We start from the raw sequence: 20705 nt of genomic DNA on the forward strand, positions 1-20705 counted from the left end.
TTTGACAAAGGTATAGACTTAATGTTTTGGTTGTTATTGAATTCATATGTGGTTTTGCAAGTTTCCTGCCACAAGTGTTTTATTAGCAGTTAACCATGGTTAACTTGTGGCCGCTAGTTTTTCTGTATTTGACATTTATTGTCATTCTTGAGTCATTTCCTTTTGCCACATTGCACAATTTTACTGTTTGCCACTCATGCACAAGTAATTCAGTGACTTCCTGGTCTCCGTTTAACTCTTGCTGTAGCTCTAGCTGCTGGTCTGCATGCCTCCTCCACTGCCTTTATCTGAAGTTTGTATCTGTAATTATGTGACTTTGGTTTATCCAAGCTACACACCAAAGTCACACAATAACACAAACTAATCGATCAAGGAGGGAGAGGCAGATAGACCAGCTGCTCCAGTATTCAGAAAGATAAAATTCAGTTCAGGTCCCCGTCAGAAAAGGCTGTCTGTTCAGGAAGCACCGAGGAGTTGTGTGTTTTGAAAGTTTTGCTGTTGTTAACTATGGAACCCAATTAATTTTTCTTTGTTCACCAGAAACATGCAAGAAAAACAGTTTTCTCCACAAAGTCAAGGGGTGAGTAACTGCAATGTAAATGGTCATTTGGTGTGAAATATTCCTTTAAAACAGCATAAAAAGAAGCATTACAGTAATATAGCATAGCCTTCAGTTGTCATTCAGGCAGAGTCCTGAAGTCCTGGTCACATCAGCTGATCTACATCAGCTGTCACATATCATTAGCTTATTAATGGATCATATGTTTGCCACCAGGTAATCAGTATTATCCAATCATATCCTAAACCAAGTGTTTAGGTCCTTTGTAAACTCTGTTACTCAGCTGACTCTCTTATTGCAATGTTGTGCAGCTCCCTCCATCATGTCATTGCAGCTTTAGTATTATCTTGCTAAGCTTATGTTTATGTACATATATCTGATGTCTTATCAGAAGTGTTTGGGGATTAGCTCTCAGCACAATCCTGCTCACTGTTCCAATTCATTGAGAGCTCCCTCAAACAGCTGAGTCTTTACTGCCATATCTAATATTTTTTTTTTTTTTGGTGATTTTAACCATTAAAAAACCTTTTAAAAAATCAATTCTCAAGTTGCTTAAATTTAATAACAAAACTGTGTAACTAATGGCATCAACCCCAAAATTGCTGCAAAAATTTCTGAGACATAGTTTAGCATGGCAATAACGATCGTATACTTTTGTCAGGATATTCTAAGCCCTTGTGCACTCTAAACTCTAGAAGTTTGAATAGGCGCCGAACCAAGACATAGTGTTTGTTACATATTTATGACGGGATAAACCTAACACAAATCTGAGGTACGTTGCAAGTTAATCTTCAAGTTTCCTGCTTTCAGATGATTAGCTACTTCTATGTGGCAAATACTGTTGACCTGTTAACTCCACCTAAAGATCCCTTGTCACCCATAAAAAAAGACAAAAATGGGTCTATGTGGGTCTCCGAGGGATGAAATAAAAAGTCTTAATATCCCTTTCAAAACTGAACATGGTGGACAGTTGGGACACACTCAGCTGTTTTAACACTGTGCCTTTTCCAGTCTGTCTGCAGCCCCCTCCCCCCAGTGTCTCTTTCTCATATTCCTTTTGATGCCCTGGCAGGAGTGCCCATCCCATGTCTATGGGCTGCTGACCTTCCTGTCACCTAAGGTAAACACACTCTTGCATATATCACACATACTCGAGCACACACCCTCCTCAGGTATGCAGATGAGCTCCTTTAACCTTATCGTGTGCTTGGTGTTTCTCGCTGCCATCCTTCCTCCACTGTGCGTTTTCTCTGTGGCTTTCTGGTGCCTATAATATTGTGACAATGATTTTGCCCTCCTTGTTCTGTTCATGTTTCTGCCTTCTTATCTCTCCCGCCTTATTTCTCACCATAGTGACTCAGGTCAGAGAGTAGGGAGCTGGCACATTTATTGCTCCTCTGTGCCATTAGTAATGCACTGTGCCCCTGGAGGTGTCACATGCTAAATGACCCTGAATGGGGGTCGCTGAGAAACAATAGCCCTGGTGTCGGTCGCCCTACCCTGCCCTCCCCCAACCGAGCCCCTCTCTCCCCTAACATCAGCGCCAAGTAAACACAATAGTGAGAGTGGAGGGGAGTGGGTGGGTGGGTCGGTACAGGGTGGACATTACCCACAGCAAAGACCTGGAGTGTCTGTTTGCTTGCTAGGGGTCATTCATGTTGAGTGCTGTTTTGGCTCCTTGAGGACAAGGAGCTGAAACTCAGCAGAACGCTGAAATTCCTAAAAATGCCCCCACTTCTCCCCAGCTCTTCTTATCCCAGTGGGTCTGCGAGCATGAGTGGAATTCACCAGGGTCTGCCCAGGTGGGTCGAGGCTTGCCTCTGCTCGTCTGGGATGGCCCTCTATTATCTGAGGAATGCGGCTGAGAGATGCCTGGCCTGCCCATGGTGGGCGAGGGAGATGGACAGCGTCTGTTAAAAGTGGTGCGCACACACACACACACACACACACACACACATACACAAACGACCCACACCCACCTTTATCTCCAGTGCCAGATGACCCTCTTGTCTACATGCTGATATTAAGCAGAGGGACTCTAGATCTTGTCTTGGTCGCTGGCTCAGTTTCCATTTGAAGAATAGTGACATTTTTGTAAATATGTTTATTTGCTTTATTTGTGATAAAATATATAGTAATCTGTACGTCTCCAGTGTCTGTTCAATAGATATAATGCTACAGCCATCAGCAAGTTAGAAGAGTCAAGCACATGACCACAACTTGTCATTTTTACACACTTTTTTTGTAAAGATGAAACAAAAACATGTTTATTAGTGATTGTAAGCATTTCTTTTGACTGAGCATGGCTGGCTGTTTTTGTGCTTAGCTAAGATAACCCTCTAATGGTGTCATATTCACAGCAAATATACTATAGCGGTGCTGATGTTCACTTATTTACTGCAATAAAGTGAATGAATATATGTCCTAAGTTAACAAGCTTTTCCTTTAAAGTCTTCACTTGTCACTCCTGAAATTCTCCTTGAAGGTCCAGTTTGTGATTTTGGGAGATATATTGACAGAAACTGAATAAAATATAATAAGTATATTTACTTTTGTTTATAATCACCTGAACATAAGAATGGTTGTGTTTTACTTTAGAATGAGCCGTTTATATCAATGTACAGAGTGGGTGTCCTTCCATGGAGTCCACAATGATGTGCTGACATGTTACAGTTGCCCAGAATGGACAAATGAAACACTGGATCTAGACAGGTGTATTTGTGCCTTTGCCTCGGCCGGCATAGTTAGCAGCCCCTCTGCCACGAGCCTGAAACTCATGGTCTGAGAAACTTTTTTAAAATACAATGTTAAACTGCTTTATTCTGTGTTTTTACTGGTTTAACTCAGTCCATTTGTTTTGTAGGGGAAGAGACCTCTGTGGATAATTTAGCTTCCAGTAAAAACCTCCTGAATGTCTGGATCGTAAGATATCAGAGAAAAAAGGTGAGCACACATTAGCAGGGGCTTGGCTAACAACATGATTGTGACAAGCCGAATAATGCTGGAGAAACCTGCTTTATAACATGAGACTGCTTTATCCACTGTTTTTTTCCCCCGCCCAGTTTCAATCACCTGGTATACTTGTTTCAAGAGGAAGAGACCTCTGCAATGTAATTCGGCTCCTGGTAAGAACTGTTTAAATAATAATCATTGAAGGAATTCTAACAGAGAGTTCATACTTGGAACACCAGAGAAATTTTAATTTTTTATTTCTAAATCCTACACACTGCTCCTTTAAATTTCTTCAAACATATTAAAAATACACATTTCTCTGCTCATTATCACATGATCAACTTGGTCCAGTGCTTGGTTGAAGCTGTATGATGCTTGCTTTGAGTGAAATATTCATGCTGTGTGGGTTTGAGTGATGCTTTGAGAAACAACATGATTTTAAAAAGACGGAGACACACTCGAGATCTAAAGGACATGTACGCTGACACCACTATATACATTCTGTTTGTGCTCATTATCACATGATCAACTTGGTCCAGTGCTTGGTTGAAGCTGTATGATGCTTGCTTTGAGTGAAATATTCATGCTGTGTGGGTTTGAGTGATGCTTTGAGAAACAACATGATTTTAAAAAGACGGAGACACACTCGAGATCTAAAGGACATGTACGCTGACACCACTATATACATTCTGTTTGTTATGTTAAAGCCTCACTTGCTAGGCAATTAGGTTGATTAAGCAGAGGTTTTTTTTTTAAAAGAAAGAGCTACAGATGCAGAAACTGAATGCAAACCAACTTCTATTTGTCCAAACTTGCTGTGAAGAGGGAGGAAAGCTATACCAGCAGCGCATGAACCAGATTGATAAAGCCCCTTGAGAGGAGAGTGAATCACCCACAAGTTGAATTTATGCATTCTGATCATGTGTGCATATATCTTCACTGTTTTGATGCACATCAATTATTAACAATATGTTGAATTTATGCCTTTGAGCCCCAGGTTGTCTGTAGAGCCGTTATGAGATCCTGCTCCTGGAGTAGCGGGGCAGAGAGACACGTTGATTCACTTTCCCCTCTGATACAAAGCTCTGTCCTGATTGTCCTGAGTTCCAACACTTTGCCTCTTTTTCATAATTGCATCTTTTCATCTTGCTGCCTCTGCTTGTGGGGCAGTTCCCCCTGTCCATGCAGTTAACTGTGCCCTCCTCCTCCTCCTCCTCTTTTTCCTCAGGGAAGAGTGCAGAGGATCCCATCCCACTGGGATGACACGTGTCTTGGCACAAAAGTGCAGCGCTGCAGGCAATGTATATATCTCCATTTGTGTGGGTTTTCATTGATTTTTGCTGCGTGAGTGTGCACACGTATATATTACAACACCTTGCTCTAGCCCAATCTCATTATTTCATCACACACACACACACACACGAACACACATCTTTCCCAGTCTCATGATGGTGCTGTGCAAGGATTCACTCACTCCTTCATCAATAACCCATCAGTATTGATGGGGGCTGAGCACACTCTGAGCATCAATACCTGATCTTAAATTCAGTGGGTCTGTTTATGGAGCATGGGGAGGATGTTCAAGGCCTATGTTGCTGGTATGACAAGAAGACAATTAAGGCCAAAGTAGGCACAGTGACTTGACTGCGTTATACAAGCTCCTGAAATCTTGCGGATTTCTGGAAGAGAGTTAGTTAAACCTTCAGCGCCCATGAAAATCACTTCAAAATCCAGAGCCAGGTGCAGCTTAGGCCTTTCTTTCAAGGCACAACAAAATACAGTACCTATGTATCTGCCTGCTTCTTTCACCCCCTTTCAATCTCCCACTCAAGAAATTAATCTTTTTTCTCTCTTTATGTACCCTCCTTTTTTTCTTTATTTCACAAGACCTCAGCCTGAATTGAACCTGGACTGCTGAGTCACTGAGCGCTTGGCGGTGAAAGGCAGAGAAAGCGAGCAGAGCGAGATGAAGGAGAAAGAGCTCAGCAGGTGGTGGGCACCGCCGCAGCTTCAGCCCGCAGAGTCTTTTCAGCTGGCACACAACTGCTAGGCTGCCACAGAGGCCCTGCTTTCCATCAGAATATTCCCCCTCTCTTCCCCCTCTTTAAACGATAAACGAGGAGAACAGGCTTGGGCCGGAATAATAGGATCCTTTCTTTCTGCCTCTGCCATGTGTGAGGACAGGAACAATGGCCGGGACCGGGAGGGGAAATGATTCAAAGTGAGATTTTCACCTGCTCCCTTCAACCGCGGCCCGGCTCCTTTTCAGAGCATGCTAATGCCAGTTCATTTACAGAGTAGTACTGTAAGCTTAACACACACACACACACACACACACACACACAGAGAAAAAAATGCACAGATCCTTTTTTCTCTTTGTGTTGGACAGTTTAGATTATTGTGCTCCAAGACGTCCATTTTGGTAATCATACTCATTATCATCATTATCCCATTTTCAGAGCTAAATAAGAATTAGAGACTGGCTGACCTGCACTGTGGTACAGTCTCTGCTTTGGGTTTTTGTTGTGTCAGAATGGCAGTTTGGGGGTTTTTTTCCTTTGTTTTGTGAGGTGATGCTGTGGTTTTCTTTAAGAGAAATCAGAGTGGCTTTCATGAAACTTTTCCTGTCAGCTGTGAAAAGTTTTGCATTTCTTATGACCTGATCCAAGGATGTGTAAGACGACTAGATACTCTTAACATCTAGTCTGAAACATGATCTATGCTAACTCATGTCTATGAATTCTTGGTGCAGTTTTGAAAACTTGATGAGTGGAAGGCAACATGCAAACCACTTGCTTCGTCTCCATATTTTTGTGCATTTATATGGATAAATCTAGCGCTATTCAGCAGGCATTTGTGTACTGCACTGACCTATTTTGCATGCTTGAAAAGTAGAGAATCTTAATTGGCTGTTTTTGTGTGATCATGATTACACAGGCAATTATGAGCTGTATTTAAGCACTGTGTCACCTTATGTTGTTTAAATGTGTCTTGAGAAACTTCCATCAACAGTTCTTTTCATAAATCAATGCAGAGGTAAGAAGTGTATGCAGGAATTGGCTTTTTTCTTTGCCATTTTGAGACTAGCAACAACAGACACTCAGTTAACTCTCTAGTTTGGACACCTACATAGTGGGATTGTTGGGAACTTTTTTCAGTTTGAGGGACTATGAATGTATGCAATCAGAATTCAGAGGCTCAAATAACATGGCACGCAGTAAATATAGTGTACTATATAGTAAATTGGGAGCGATTTTGAACACAGTCACAATGTTTCTCATCAGCTTAACTTGCCAATGACATGTAGATGTCAAAATTTATGATTTTTTTTTCATCTAAGCATTTTAGAACTTCTCGTCCACTTTTGGCTTGAAAATTGATGTGGTGTTCCAATAGCCATATTACCATGCTATTTAGTATGCCAGAAAAAGAGGTTGTATGGTCCAATAGTATGTCAAAAGTATGCCCAAAATAACAGATCAATACCAGTTGCATTTTGCAGTAAGCCCGATAGCTTTTCTGGCCACTCTTACCAACAGTACTCTGTGCAACAGAAGATACATCACATCGACTGAACCACAGACAGATGGCAGCTGTTGAGGATGCAATGTTATGACAGAGTAGAATGTCCATTGTATTAATACTCCATGCAACAGTATGTACTTACAGTAAAAAGAAAAAGAAAAAGTATGAGGATTTGGAACACAGGATGAGTTTTGGCTGCAGCAGTTGACAGCAACAACTTCAAAACATTATCATCATTATCCACTGCTAATGACGATCATGTGGATGTGATCGACAGCTCCAGCAGAGCTTAAATAAACCTTTAGGGGGGATTGTTTTTGTCAACTTTTGTTTCCAAGGTAAAGAATAAACGTTAAAACTCAGTCTATTAGTGATTCAACAGGGAAATTAATCGACAGTCTTGATAATTGAATAATCACATATGGTCACTTATCAAGCAAAAAAGCCAAACATTGTCTGGTTCCAGCTTGTCACATGTAAGGATTTGCTGCTTTTTTCTATTTCATATGATGGGAATTTAAATACCTTTGCTTGTTTTGCTGGTCAGATGAAACGGGTTAACTGCAGATGTCACTTTGGGCTCGAGGTTTTTATTAATGGCATTTTATGACATTTAATCAACTGGACAATCAATAAAAAGGAAAATCAACAGATTAATTGAAAACTAAATGATTGTAAATTGTAGCTATTCCTCATTCATATAACCGGAGATTAATGATGAAGTCACATTTCGGGAAAGCATCGAACCCCCTCCACTGCAAGTGTCCTCTAAATATGAGGTCATTCACTGTTTGCCACTGTCTCTCATTCATTTGTCCTCCATAATGAGACTTACAGCACAATCAAGTCATAAACAGTGGAAGGATATTATGAGGGGAAAGGTATTCGTCTCAGAGTAATCAGCGTCATGGCGTATGGGTAAACTCATTTGGTCTCTAATCTCCTCCCCTTTGTACTAATTTGTTTATCTGTTTCCCGTGTGTGTGTGTGTTTGTGTGTGTGTGTGTGTGTGTGTGTGTGTGTGTGTGTGTGTGTGTGTGTGAGAGTGAATGATTCTAATTCCCTTTGGTGGTGAGCGAATTAAAACTTGCCTAATTTATCATTCACTGGCTGACTTTGAGTGTTAATCAGAGTGTGCATATTAACACACTGAAACACTCATCTTTTACACACACACACACACACACACACACACAAACACACACACATGATCAGACAGATAATCTTGTGTGGAAAACATAAAAATTTAATTACTGTCCGCTGCTTACACACAGTGTGACACATTTATTACATGCCACTTTGTTTTACAATGTCAAAAGAATCATTAAACAAAACAGCTGAAAAGCAGATCTGTGCATTCACAATACGAGTTCGCATAAAGAGTACAATGTATTACAAATATTTATGTCCATATAAATGCTTGCTAAATGCTCTGCTTACTAGGTCTTTCTGTCTCTATATAAAAATCAAGGCAGTGCATGTGAAGAAGAATAACAACAAGATCTCATTTCATATTTTAAAAGGAGTACAGATGATGGTATGAAAAAGCCTTAGAAGATCTGCCACTTTTAGAAGATCAAGAGCTGGGTCTGTGAGGAGACACGTGTATCAGTTTCAGAGCAATTCCTCTCCTTTACTTTTTGCTCCTCATTAAAGATACAGAGGATGTGGAGTGCAAAGCTGTAATGTGTGCTTTACATGTAGAGATAATAAGCAGTGTTGAATATAAAGGGGGAAAAAAAGCACATTTTGAATGTTCATTTGTGCTTATTACATGATAAATTTTGTTCAGCCTCTAGTTTTTGTTTGTCAAATTAGATGGTGCATGTTATAGGATTTAGGTGGCACTGTGGTGCAGTGGTTAGCATTGTCTCCTCACAGCAAGAGGGTCCAGGTTCTAACCCAGGGTGGAAGCTTTGAACCTGGAGTTGGGGCCCTTCTGCGTGGAGTTTGCATATTCTTCCCGTGTCAGCATGGGTTTTCTCCAGGTTTTTCTCCTTCCTCCCACAGTCCAAAGACATGCAGACGAATTGGTGACTAAATTAGCCAGAGGTGTGAATGTTTGCATGATTAGTTGTCTGTCTCTATGTGTCAGCCCTGTGATGGTCTGGTATCTTGTCCATGGTGCAGCCTCTCGACTAATATCAGCTGGGATTATTTTTCTTTCATTTCTCTTGGCATCTAAGACTTAAGCTTTTATTTTATGCCTTTGGGTTTTAATTGGTCTGCTTTTACAGACTGACCACTATATTAAATGTTTGTCTTGCCATTGGTGCAAACAATGATTTAATCGTTTCTCTGTAAACAATCTTGGTTTTTGTTGGTATGAGCAGTGAGGATGTTGCAAGTGCTTAGTAATGTACAGTATTTGTCAGCTGATATGACTTATCCGATAAAGGCATATTTTATGTTATAATAACTGTGATAAATGTCCATTGTCAGTCATTACCTTGTGGGCCTCCTCTCTTGGGTGCCCACAAGATGAATTAGTGTACAGGGACTTGGAGTATTGTGTGGCCATTTATTTATTCATTTTATATTGTGTTCTTAATAAATTCACCTTCAATTTTGTTATCTATTCTTTAGTGTTAGCTTTACTTTTAGGCCACAATTGGTTTGACACATTTGTCCTGCCATTTGATCTAATCTTTGTTCTAACTATTTTTTCATTTTTTATTCAATTACTTGCAAAATTCCCATCAATCCAGTTGTTAAAATGAAACTTGTAGTAATTAAGTGTCTACAGAAGTTTGCCAAATGCCCATGACCCATTCAATGACCCAGTCATATTCCCCTTTTTGCTGCTGGTAAATCTAATCATCATTATTTTTTAATATGGTTTCTTGTCTCTCGCTACTTTTTTCACCTCTTTATCACCATCCCTTTTCACAGTCCATTCCTTTTCTCACCTTTCTGTCTTGACATCCACTGGCCTCAATCCTCTCTCCTCTCCTCTCCTCTCCTCTCCTCTCCTCTCCATCAGGCTATATTAGGTTTGTAGAGTACCTCCTCCCTCCCTTAACCATTTCACTTTACGCCTCAGCTCCTGCTGTAATTGGACAGAATTTGATATGTCCTTTCTCTTTCTTTTTTTCTGTCGTCTTTTTCCCTATTTTCCCTTTTTTGGTTACTTCTTTGCTTTGCTCTCTTTGCCCATAATGCCATATATTCATTAAAAAAACGCTGTTCATTGTCTCTGTTGCTCTCTTCTGCCCTGCACTCTTCCACTCTCTTTGTGTTTTACTTTGTGTTCAAAGACAGAGCAGAAGAGAGGAGTGGAATAAAGGTTTTGGCTGTGTGTTACAGGGCAGGAGGAAAGCTCCCTTGTGGCACTGAGCTACACCCTTTGCCCTGCAGCCACCAAAATGCATTGTGGGAAAGAGGTCAGTGGTGGCCTCACACCAGGGAGGAACCTGATTAGGCTGATTACTCAGCTCCTCACAACAATGTGCAATATGTATGCATTTTAAACAGCCAGGTATTACAATACACCAGGCTTTACTGTGACTGATATGATCAAATGGAACAAAATGACACAAAACTTCATTTGTTTTCAAATTAACTAACATGTAGGGTAATGTCTGTTTTAAAGGGGCACTCTGCCAAGTTCATGTTTTTCATCATAATGAGCACTACACACACTTTGAAAACAGCTGTTTTGTAATCAGTGGCTCAGAGTTTTCAAATACTAACCTTTATGACATTATTATTATGTCATCTGGGTTATCTGGCTTTGAGTTTGAAACTTGACATTTTTCACAGACAATGGAGATAGGGGGTTTAAAAGAGATGAGTATTTAGGAGGCAGAAGAATTTTAATTAAAGACTGTCAAGTTGCATTATGGGACATGTAGGACCCAGTGATTTTGGAGTTTGACTCACTAGAACTAAACATCTGTAGAAAATCTCTGGATGTTTGTCTCTGGTGGGGGTGGGTTCCCCAACTTGATGGAATACTAAACTGCATGAGTGCCCCTTTAAATATGCTCTCAAAAGACTTTTGACCATTAAGGACATTTGCTTTCATTCATTCTTTTTTTAAACTTTTGACCACTAAACCATTTTCTACTTCCATCTTCATGTAAATGTAATTTGTTTACTTGATATGCTGATACAGATGGCACAGACTTACCTAACATCATCCTTTTTTCCCAATGTGTATTAAGTTATTATTCAAGCTGAGCAGTGTTTTATTGCTCTGGGTCCTTCACTTTATTTTTTCATCCAGGCACAGATCCTCATCTGTTCCTACTCGAAAATCTTTGCACACACACGTTATCCCTCAGTTAGCCTGCTTCACATACAATTACATCTGTTCCACAAATATTAGTGAGCCCTTAGAAAAATGTTGCTTTGACACATAAAATGAGCCTTCAGCCATGCTTGAGCAGGATCAGTTTTAGATTTAGGGCACCTGGAGTGGGTCTAATAACCTAAGAGCTGTGCCTGACTCTATATTCAAGACACCATTACTATGCTAATGCTTACACAGCAATTGTGGAGGTATTGTTCAGCGAAGGCTTCCTTGCTTGTTTGTGTGCATTAAAGAGAGAGAGGTTGGGGGGTGAAGCCGTTGTATGTAATGAGCGTACATGTGTACATGCTTGTGTGTGTACCATCTACAGTTTCAGATACTTCCGCGCCTGATACCTTTCAGCAGATAATGGAGCCTGCAGTGAGTGAGTGAGTGGCAGTTCCTTGCGGAGCCCACGGATTCATCAGCTCTTTCTTCACTCCCAAGTTTCCCCGTGCCCTCCCCCAAGCCTCCTCTCCTCATTCTTGGCTTATGGTGATTGGCTAGGGTGCTGGAGAGGATGTTATAGTGTATGAATAATTGAGGAGAGGGAGAGAAAGAGAGAGGGAGAGATGTGTAAACTGACCCTTAGCTTCTTCCCACCCGTAGCTCAGGAATCCACATTCAACTGTGCACAACCAGGTATTATTGAAATATACCAGCTGCTTATTGTAAAGGGTTAAAGATAAGTAGAGTTAATGCTGGATTCCCCTTTGAAACATGGTGATGGAGTCTTTGGATGGAGTTTAGTCTGTGTACATGTGTCTGTGTGCACGTATGCATGCACCTTCATTCAACCAAGGGTCAGTTTGAGGTTGCATTGCACTTACCTTTTTATTCCCACTGGAGCACCACATTCTGCAGCTGTACATGTTCGTGTCCATGTGTGTATGTGTGTGAGTGTGTGCAAGTGAGTGGGTGAGTCAGTGAATGAGTTTTATGCCCTCCTGGTTTCTTTTCAGGATCCCCAAGAGCCACAAAGGAAGAAGAGATTGTTGCCATGCAGGCTTGACCCTATTCAGCTCCTGAAAGATGTGAGTAGCTCCAGTGAGGGTCGGTGCAGTCAGTCATACTGTGTGAGGCTGATGGGCACTGGAGATCCTTAAAGGCAAGTAAACACCACCACACACACACACTCTCGCTATACCTAGGTTGCCATGGTTTCTGGGGAATGTCGTTGGGCAAGTTGAAGCACATCTCTGGTAATTCCACCCTGCCTGGCAGCCATACTGTTTCTGTGTGTGTGTGTGTGTGTGTTTGTATGTGTGTGTGTGTGTGTGTGTGTGTGTGTGTGGGTAGGAGGGTAAATATGCTGTGGCTTGCAACATGGGAGTGAATTCCAGATTTCACATGAGCAAAAGAAGAGCAGCTTATCTCTTTTGAGTTAATATGTTCTTCTGCAGTGATATCAATTTTCTCCAGATGAGCACAAATGAAGTGTGGACGATGTGCATCTAGAAAAGCATTGGTACAGTGGGTCATAAGAAGGGCTCCGTGCGATCAATTAGAGCAAACATTTCAGCTTCTCCTTTGTGTGACTCAGTGTAGTGCTTTGAAAATGTTATGTATGTAATTGACATTACATAGCTTCAGTGTTAACGAATATTGATTTGGTGTGGCAGTGAGGCTGTTGGTCACAAGACCCTCTGCTGTGGCATTTCTTCATGTCGTGTCATTGGTCAGTTCTTTTTAAAAGGCCCCTGATGGCTCTTATTGAAAAGACAGCCACACTTGCCTTATTGTGACCTTTTCTTTGCAGCTTGTTACTTTTCAGTGATTTCATAATGCTGTTTTGTGGAATCAATCCACTTTTTTGAAGGATAATATAATTTGTTTTTGCATGTTTTGGCCCATCTACTAAAAATCACATGTACTTTACATCACATCTAACAACTCTGTAAACCACAATGTTGTGTTTAAGATTTCTAACATTTCCAGCAGCTTCTGGTTTTCATTAACATAGCCAAATTCACTTTAATTCCAATAATATTTTCTCACTTACCTCTTAGTAAATCTAACCAAGCTGTATAAGGGTTCTCCCCATACTGACCCAGAAGTGCTCCTGATAGTGAGCTTCCAGGGGAGGGGGAAATGTGAAGGGGTTACCCCATACCCTTTCCCCATGCCTTGTTCTCCAATAGCAGTCACTGTATTCAGGCTTGATTAGGACACCTGTGTCCTGTTAGTCAGACTGAAGCTGCCAATTAAGTGTTTTCTCTCTATTGTTCCCACTGAAATGACTCAAAATTGGGTTTAACAGATTTGATATACACTGTGATTATTACTACATTCAAGCAAGTTTCAGTAGCCCACAAACTGATTTTCATACAAACAAAAATGAATGAATGGCAATAGTTGACAGGAATAGCAGTAAAAACAGGCAAAATCACCAGTGTAGTCCTTTAAGTCAAATGTAAGCTTGCAAGTAAATACATACTTGTAAATAAAGGTAGCACTCACTTGATCTCTCTCTCTCTTATACTCTCTCTCTTTCACGCCAAGCACACACACAGATACACACGCACGCACGCACGCGCACACGCACGCACGCACGCATGCACGCACGCACACACACACACACACACACACACACACACAAACACACACACATCTAGGTTTGCATAAAATGCTGTGTCATGCAGCTGGGAAGTGGCCTCTTGACTTTGACTGTTAAAACAATAAAAGCCAACTTCATTATGGTCTCACCTCTAGCAATTGGACAGTTACACCTTGGCAATAACCGGGCAATAAAATCATGATCTACCTCAAGGGGACACATGAACACACACAAATGGATTTAATAATCTTCACTCTGGGTCTTTACACACACACACACACACACACACACACACACACACACACACACACACGCACACACACACACACACACACACACACACACACACACACACACACACACACACACACACACATACAGATTAATGGTAAATTCAGCATTTTAAGATGGTTTCCTTTACCAAAGCACATTTTCTTTTTGTATTTCTCCATGTGTTTAAGAGCTGAACCTCTTCCCCTCAAGACTTGACTCCATGACCCCAGACATACTGACAGGGATTTGCTCCAGGCCTCCTGTTCCACATTTTTATTCCAGTGTTTAAAAGGGGTCAGGCTCTGTATCAGTGGCTGACACTTTTAACAGCAACTGTGGACAAGCACTGCTCCAAACATTGTCATTATATAGCATTTGTGTCATTTCCTGGTGTGTTTTCTTTAAAAAGTAGACAGTTTCCTCATGTGTTTTCCGAATGGTTATGCAGGTTGGCAGTTGAGGGAGATGATTTTGCCTGTAATGGCTTTACTTGGTCCACCTCAGCAGTTCTCTCTCTTGGTGGGATCTCAGTGGCCCTGTCCCCTTCTCTGCTCTCCAATCCACAACACCCACCCTCCTTTTCCCTTAATCATAGTGACCCAGCCCACCTTGAGCCTATGTGCTTTAGCATACTCAGCAGTACTGTGGTAATCAGTAATCAGCCTATGGGCCTAAGCCTCTCTTCACACCAACAGACCGGGCTCCTCAGTCATCGAATCCCAGTCAGAGGGATGTGAGCTAAGCATCACTGTGCCTGCCTATTGCTTACACAGAGAAATATTAAAGCATTATTTTTTTTTATCAGAATGAAAAAATCTGCTATTATTGGCTTTGAAGCATCATCAATTTTTAAACAACACCATCCCAGTTAAATGATTAACTTAATTTGAATTGTAGCAAACCCAGTCATTTAGCTTTCCTACCCTGCAGATAAACTGAGAACACATAGTGTTTGCAGAGTGACACAAGGTCACAATGTGTAGACACACAGCAAGACATCTATGTAGGCTATATGTACATGTAAACACACCTTTGGCAAAAAGAATTCAACAGGAGCAAATACTGAACATGAGACTTGCATAAACGGTGCAAACACAACCCAGAAAAAATGTTGGAATTGTAACTTTCTGCAAAATATAATGTAGCTGATACACTGAAATTTTACATTTCAGCAATGCTGTGGTGAGCATGTGATTAGGTCAAGGCACAAAACCAGGTGGTTATGATTTGGAAAAGATTATGCTCTTAACCGTTCTCTATTGCCTATATCCGCCTTCATGGCAAATGCACAGGGGTGAATTTTCATATAACTCACCCATTTTCATTTTTTTAAGGCTTAAAGTTGGGCATAATTAAGGGTGGCTCACTGTGAGTGACAGACTGTCTGCTGATAGTGTCCTCTGCTTCTCAGTCAGATCCACTGTTGTTCCTACACAGCGGCAGCCTTTTGCCCAAGTATGATCGCTTCTGGCTCCAAAACAGCCAAGATGGCTGAACTCCAGGCTTCAAGCAGGGGGCCACAAACCAGTTGATAAGATCATGGTAGCTACGCTTATTATTTATACATTCTTTGATTTTGGTTTAAAATACCCAGTTTTGGGAATGGCACAATCCCAGGAGGGAAAGTTGCGATGTCTCTGTTAATAAAAAAAAAAAAAAAAAAAACCTTTAGTGACAACATATGACTGTTTTTTATAAAGACACACTCTGAACTACTTTTAAGTGAGTAAGTAAACACCAGAGGCAGGATAAATAATAGGACAAAAATTAATAAATATGATATTAATAATAAGTAAGTGAGTGAGTAAGAAAGGAAGGAAGGATGAAGTAAATAAGTAAAAAGTAAAACAACAAAACAGGCTGAAAATGTTAAATTTAATAATCAATGAATAAATAGTTAAAGTTCAATTGTTATTTCATGAAGTTATTTCATGGAAAGTAAACTGTTGAAACTTTAGCATCTGCACTGATTTGCCGACTCCGTAAAATGCTTGCTTTTGCACCCTAATGAATTTCTTTTATAGTTGTACACACTCAAGGATCATATAATGAGAACATGTTCCATGAAAATGCCTTTGGTGCTTTTGTTGATCTAATAGTTTTGTTCCACTTTGATTAAATCAAGTACATCACAGTGCGGGCTTTATCATTTCACGCATTTGGCAGAGACTTGCTCAAGATCACAAATTTTAACTGTGTGGGGGAAAAAATGCCGTAGTATAGAATTTTCCTCTTGAAACATCAAACAACATACACACACACACACACACACACACACACACACACACACACACACACACACACACACACACACACGCAGCAGGTTAAATCAAAGCTTTTTCCATAAGGGTTTGCACTACCAACCTCTGCAGCCGCTGCAATTACATAGTATCTTGAGGAAAGGACCAGCACATATAGACAGAGGGGGTGGGTGTCATTAGTGTTGCCACAGCAACCTTCCCCCCTCCCATCTCCTCGTTTTATGAATTTCCCCCACTAATCTAGCCCAGATACAGGGAAGCGGCAGTAAATGATTTATTAACAAGCTGATGGAATTATTTCTGATCATCATTCATGGACATTAATTCTCAAAGTGCTCAAATGTGACATTGTACATGCATTAATTTGCTGTATAAATAGCCATTTACAGGTTGGGCATTTGTTGAGGTCATCATTATCATCTTACCTTGGTTCTCTTTCATTTAACACAGAATACAGGAGCACAACATCTGTGGCGCTATCAGATTTAATAATCTTGTCATCATTGTTTCACTCAAGGCTGACTGCAGGGCTGAAAGCTGCACTGTACTGTCTGTGTGGCACCAGGCGGCTTTAGAGGAAAATAGGTGTCAGGGGAAATCGGTCATCTACAGGTCTGAACAGCAAGTGTGTGTGCAGGAAATGACAAAGTAGCTCATCGTTGATTGATATGTTTTATGCTTAAAAATACACCATAACTCTCCTCTCTGCAGTAGTTATATTCATCAGGGATGGAAACACAATGAAGCCTCATGTCTTATTTCCACTGTGGTCTCCCAGCATACAACAAACAGAAAACATAACAGCAGATAAACCAGCTCTTCACTCTATAGAGGCAGACTGACTCATTTTACATGCTCCAAGCTCTTTTCATAATACACAGTGAAAGAGGCGACAGATTAATGACAAACCATCTCATCATGGAGGCTTTGAAGTTGCTCTCTCATGTGAACAACTTGAGGCTTGTAGAAAAATGATTCCTTTGTACAGGAGAATAAAGAAATGTGCTTTTACTCCTCAAACTTGAAACAGCATGAAATTTGTTGGAATCTTCATCTGTGTATTCATGTTATAGAGAATCAGTCCACTGTTGTTGATCCTTTTTCTCATTTAATTCAGTTGCTACAGCTAGTTGCACTCTATCGGAAATAAGGATGTCATTGTTTAACTGTTAATCGCTTCAGTGCCTGGAATATTTTGAGCGCTTACGTATCTGGGTCTGCAGGTAAATTTTTACTCTTCAGTTTACTGCAGAGTGCACCAGATGGGTTTGGTAGGAGATTGTTAACAGTGTTGCTCATTTGGCGAGTACCAATAATAACGCTGTGGGATAATAAGCTGTGGAAATTTTGTACCCACCCAGGTCGCACTGGTGAATAAGCTGCTCAATTTTGAGCTTCAAACCCCCTTTTAATAACTTAATAACTGTAAGCTCTGGTAGCACACAGTGTCAGAACTGCTAGTTGTGCTTACATAGTTAACATTGTTAAAGGGGTTTTGCAGCTCTAAAGGAAGACATTAATCTTGGCTTTATGTGGGAGAGTGGAGGAGTGCTATGTTTCTGCAGCGACGCATTCTAGGTATGATTTTCGCGAATCCTACGATAATGAAGGAATGACCCGCCCTTCTCTCCCTATGACTGGCGGTACTTGTTGCTGGTTGGAATGGTTAGGTTTAGGCAAAAGAGTGAGACTGGTATAAGGGTAAGCATGTCAGGGTAAGACAATCAGAGGTAGAGCAAGTTTCACTATCCCAGGAAACACAAATTTGTGTCCAGGTGGGAGAAAGGTATTAGCATCAGTAATTGCAGCCCATTTTTACTCCCAACACGTCAAACACAGTTACTTTGTCTGTGATGTCAGCGTCAAACTCTGGACTTTCACCGGGGAGCCCGCTGCTTGTTTACTATGTGAATGTTAAGTCAAATCAAGATGTTTGTTTCTAAACCTAATCAGACTTTTGCTTCCTAATCTTAAGGAAATAAACCTAGAAATACAATGTTTTATCTAATAAGTTCATTTTGAAAAGGCTATGGGCAAAATGAGCAGAAACTGTACATTTCTGTGCAAATGGAGGTGTATTTTGAAAAGACACAGTGCATGTAACAAAGTGTATATTGACATGCTGTCTGTGAACATCCGAAACTGACCCAGGAAGGTACCTAACACATCATCATTGAGGGTTTTTGAGGAGTTGGGATGAGAACATGTTGGCAATCGTTGAATGCATCACCAAACAATAAAATGTCACCACCTCTAACTGGATAGCACTTTTAAATGTGGTGCTTAAGCTCACTGAGTGCCGGACTAAAAGGAAAGGCCTTCTGTATTTCACATCATTTTGCCTTTTTTTCCCCTTAAAAAGTAAACGTTAATATTTTCTAAAAAATTAACCACTTATTTTATGATGGATATTGTACTACCGAAAGCAAAATGAACCAAAACTAATTAATGTTTTTTTAGTAATTGGAATTCATAATGACAGTTCTATTCCAATACCCCCCCCCCTTTTTTTACACAGACCTCCAGTGTTTGTGGGTCATTATTTGTTTACATTATTTGCTTTTTTTTGCCCTTCTGATATGCAGGTCAGACCATCTCCATACAGTGTGAGTCTTTGTTCTCCCTGCTGTCATAATAAAACCCGATCACTACAAGATCTGATGGCTGACTGTGTGAAATTACATCCTCTCTAATCACCCTTTCTTTCTGTTGCCTCCTTTCTTTTCCCCCTCTCACTTCATTCCCTTATTAATATCCTTCTTCGTATCTCACAATCTCTCTCTCATTCTGCCTCTTTCATAACCACCCCCCTCTCTCTTTTTCCTCCCGCTCTTTTCTCTTTCCTCTGCTTTCTGGCATGTTCATTAGTCTGACAGGAGAGTGCTGTTAATCGTGGTGAGCGGAGGAGGGAGGTGAGAGAGCCCCAGGTCCATAATGGGAACCAGCATGGTGCATATGGTACATAAACACATCAATGCTGCCACCACAGACGGCCTGCAGGAAGGGAACATGTATATGTGTCTACATCCTCTGCAAAACAGTCATTATCATGACTGTAAAAGGTACGCTGAGAGCTGGTCTACCAGATATCTAGAATAAATACAATGATTAACACACACATATTCACTATACCGTACAGTGCAGGTCTTTTAACATGCTGTGAATTATTCTGTAGCTGTTCCTCACATCGTTAGTTATACGCATTACACCCTGCTGAATAATCACCTCAAATAGATGCTGTAAATAACCATGGTAGTCATACAGCCCATCACTCTAAAAAGCCTAATAATTCACACATACCTGAAGCCTGTTCGGGCTGCAAAATGTTACCCTGCATTCACACAAGTTGGAGTTTTTAAAGGGGCTCTATGCAAAATTCAGTGTGTGTGTGTGTGCGCGCATGTGTGTTTGTTGTCGCAATGCTTCATTTATTTATTTTCTAAATGCTCAACAAGCTTCTGCTTACTCATAAACCCACCATAACCAGGATGCCTCCCACCTCATGGACGCCACCACTCAGGACCAAGCACCGGACCTGGAGTGACGGTGCCTTCTTCATAGCCGCCCCTGAACTCTGCACCCAGTTCAACCCACCTTTTCAAAATGGCTTTTGATGTGTGAATAATGTACAGTCTTTTGTGATCTATCTTATGATTGTATGTAACTTTCAACTTTTACCAATGTAAATTTGTGTGCTCTATAAATAAACCATATTTATTTTATTTATTTGTTTATTGTTTTTCATTTTTGTATTTAGTCTATTGTTAAAGGGACCCTCCAGGCCTCCTGTTATCAGCAGCTAAGCAAGCACCTAGATATTTTTGACCTGTTTTTGTATTCATTTTAAATTATCCAGAGATGAAGACTTCAGCTCCTGCCAGTCCGGCTTTCATGTGGACATGTGACAGTGAAAGCACAAAGAGAAATCATGAATAACCTTCTTATGAAACCTTCATTAGGATCTGTCAGAGCTGTTTGATTAACATTAATGGGTCCAGCCCCCATTTCTCAAATGGTTCTAAGTGCTTGCCCTCTCCTGTTTTTCCTACTTCCTCTCCTCTTTCCTGCCCATCACTACCCCCCCCCCGTGGTTCCCCTATTCTTTCCTTTCTCACTTTATTTAGTCTTTTTTCAGTATCGTTATTCTCTTGTCTCTTGACCTTCAATGCAAATATGGTGCCAATGAAGAGTGACTCATTCTTCGCCACCTCCCTCCCTTCTCAGGTCTAGTCAAACACCTACATCCTCCCCCTTCTAGTCCCTCATGCTATCTACCCCTCTCTC

General features: G+C 40.8%; 1 long non-coding RNA gene across 3 annotated transcripts; it reads left to right on the forward strand.

The window, feature by feature from the left end:
- The first annotated feature begins 249 nt into the window (after positions 1 to 249).
- Positions 250 to 20195, forward strand: LOC148189728 (uncharacterized). 3 transcript variants are annotated; one of them, XR_015776400.1, is made up of 8 exons: positions 250 to 580; positions 1571 to 1679; positions 2305 to 2481; positions 3423 to 3502; positions 3622 to 3684; positions 12293 to 19027; positions 19290 to 19483; positions 19909 to 20195. It is a non-coding gene; the product is annotated as an uncharacterized LOC148189728 (long non-coding RNA). The 3 variants fall into 3 exon arrangements; XR_015776398.1 differs by having other exon boundaries at positions 12293 to 19483; positions 19909 to 20192; XR_015776399.1 differs by having other exon boundaries at positions 1632 to 1679; positions 12293 to 19483; positions 19909 to 20191.
- The last annotated feature ends 510 nt before the right edge of the window (positions 20196 to 20705 follow it).

This window comes from Plectropomus leopardus, chromosome 4 (assembly GCF_026936395.1).
Source record: "Plectropomus leopardus strain MGB_pleo_1.0 chromosome 4, ASM2693639v1, whole genome shotgun sequence".
Lineage (NCBI taxonomy): Eukaryota > Metazoa > Chordata > Actinopteri > Perciformes > Serranidae > Plectropomus > Plectropomus leopardus.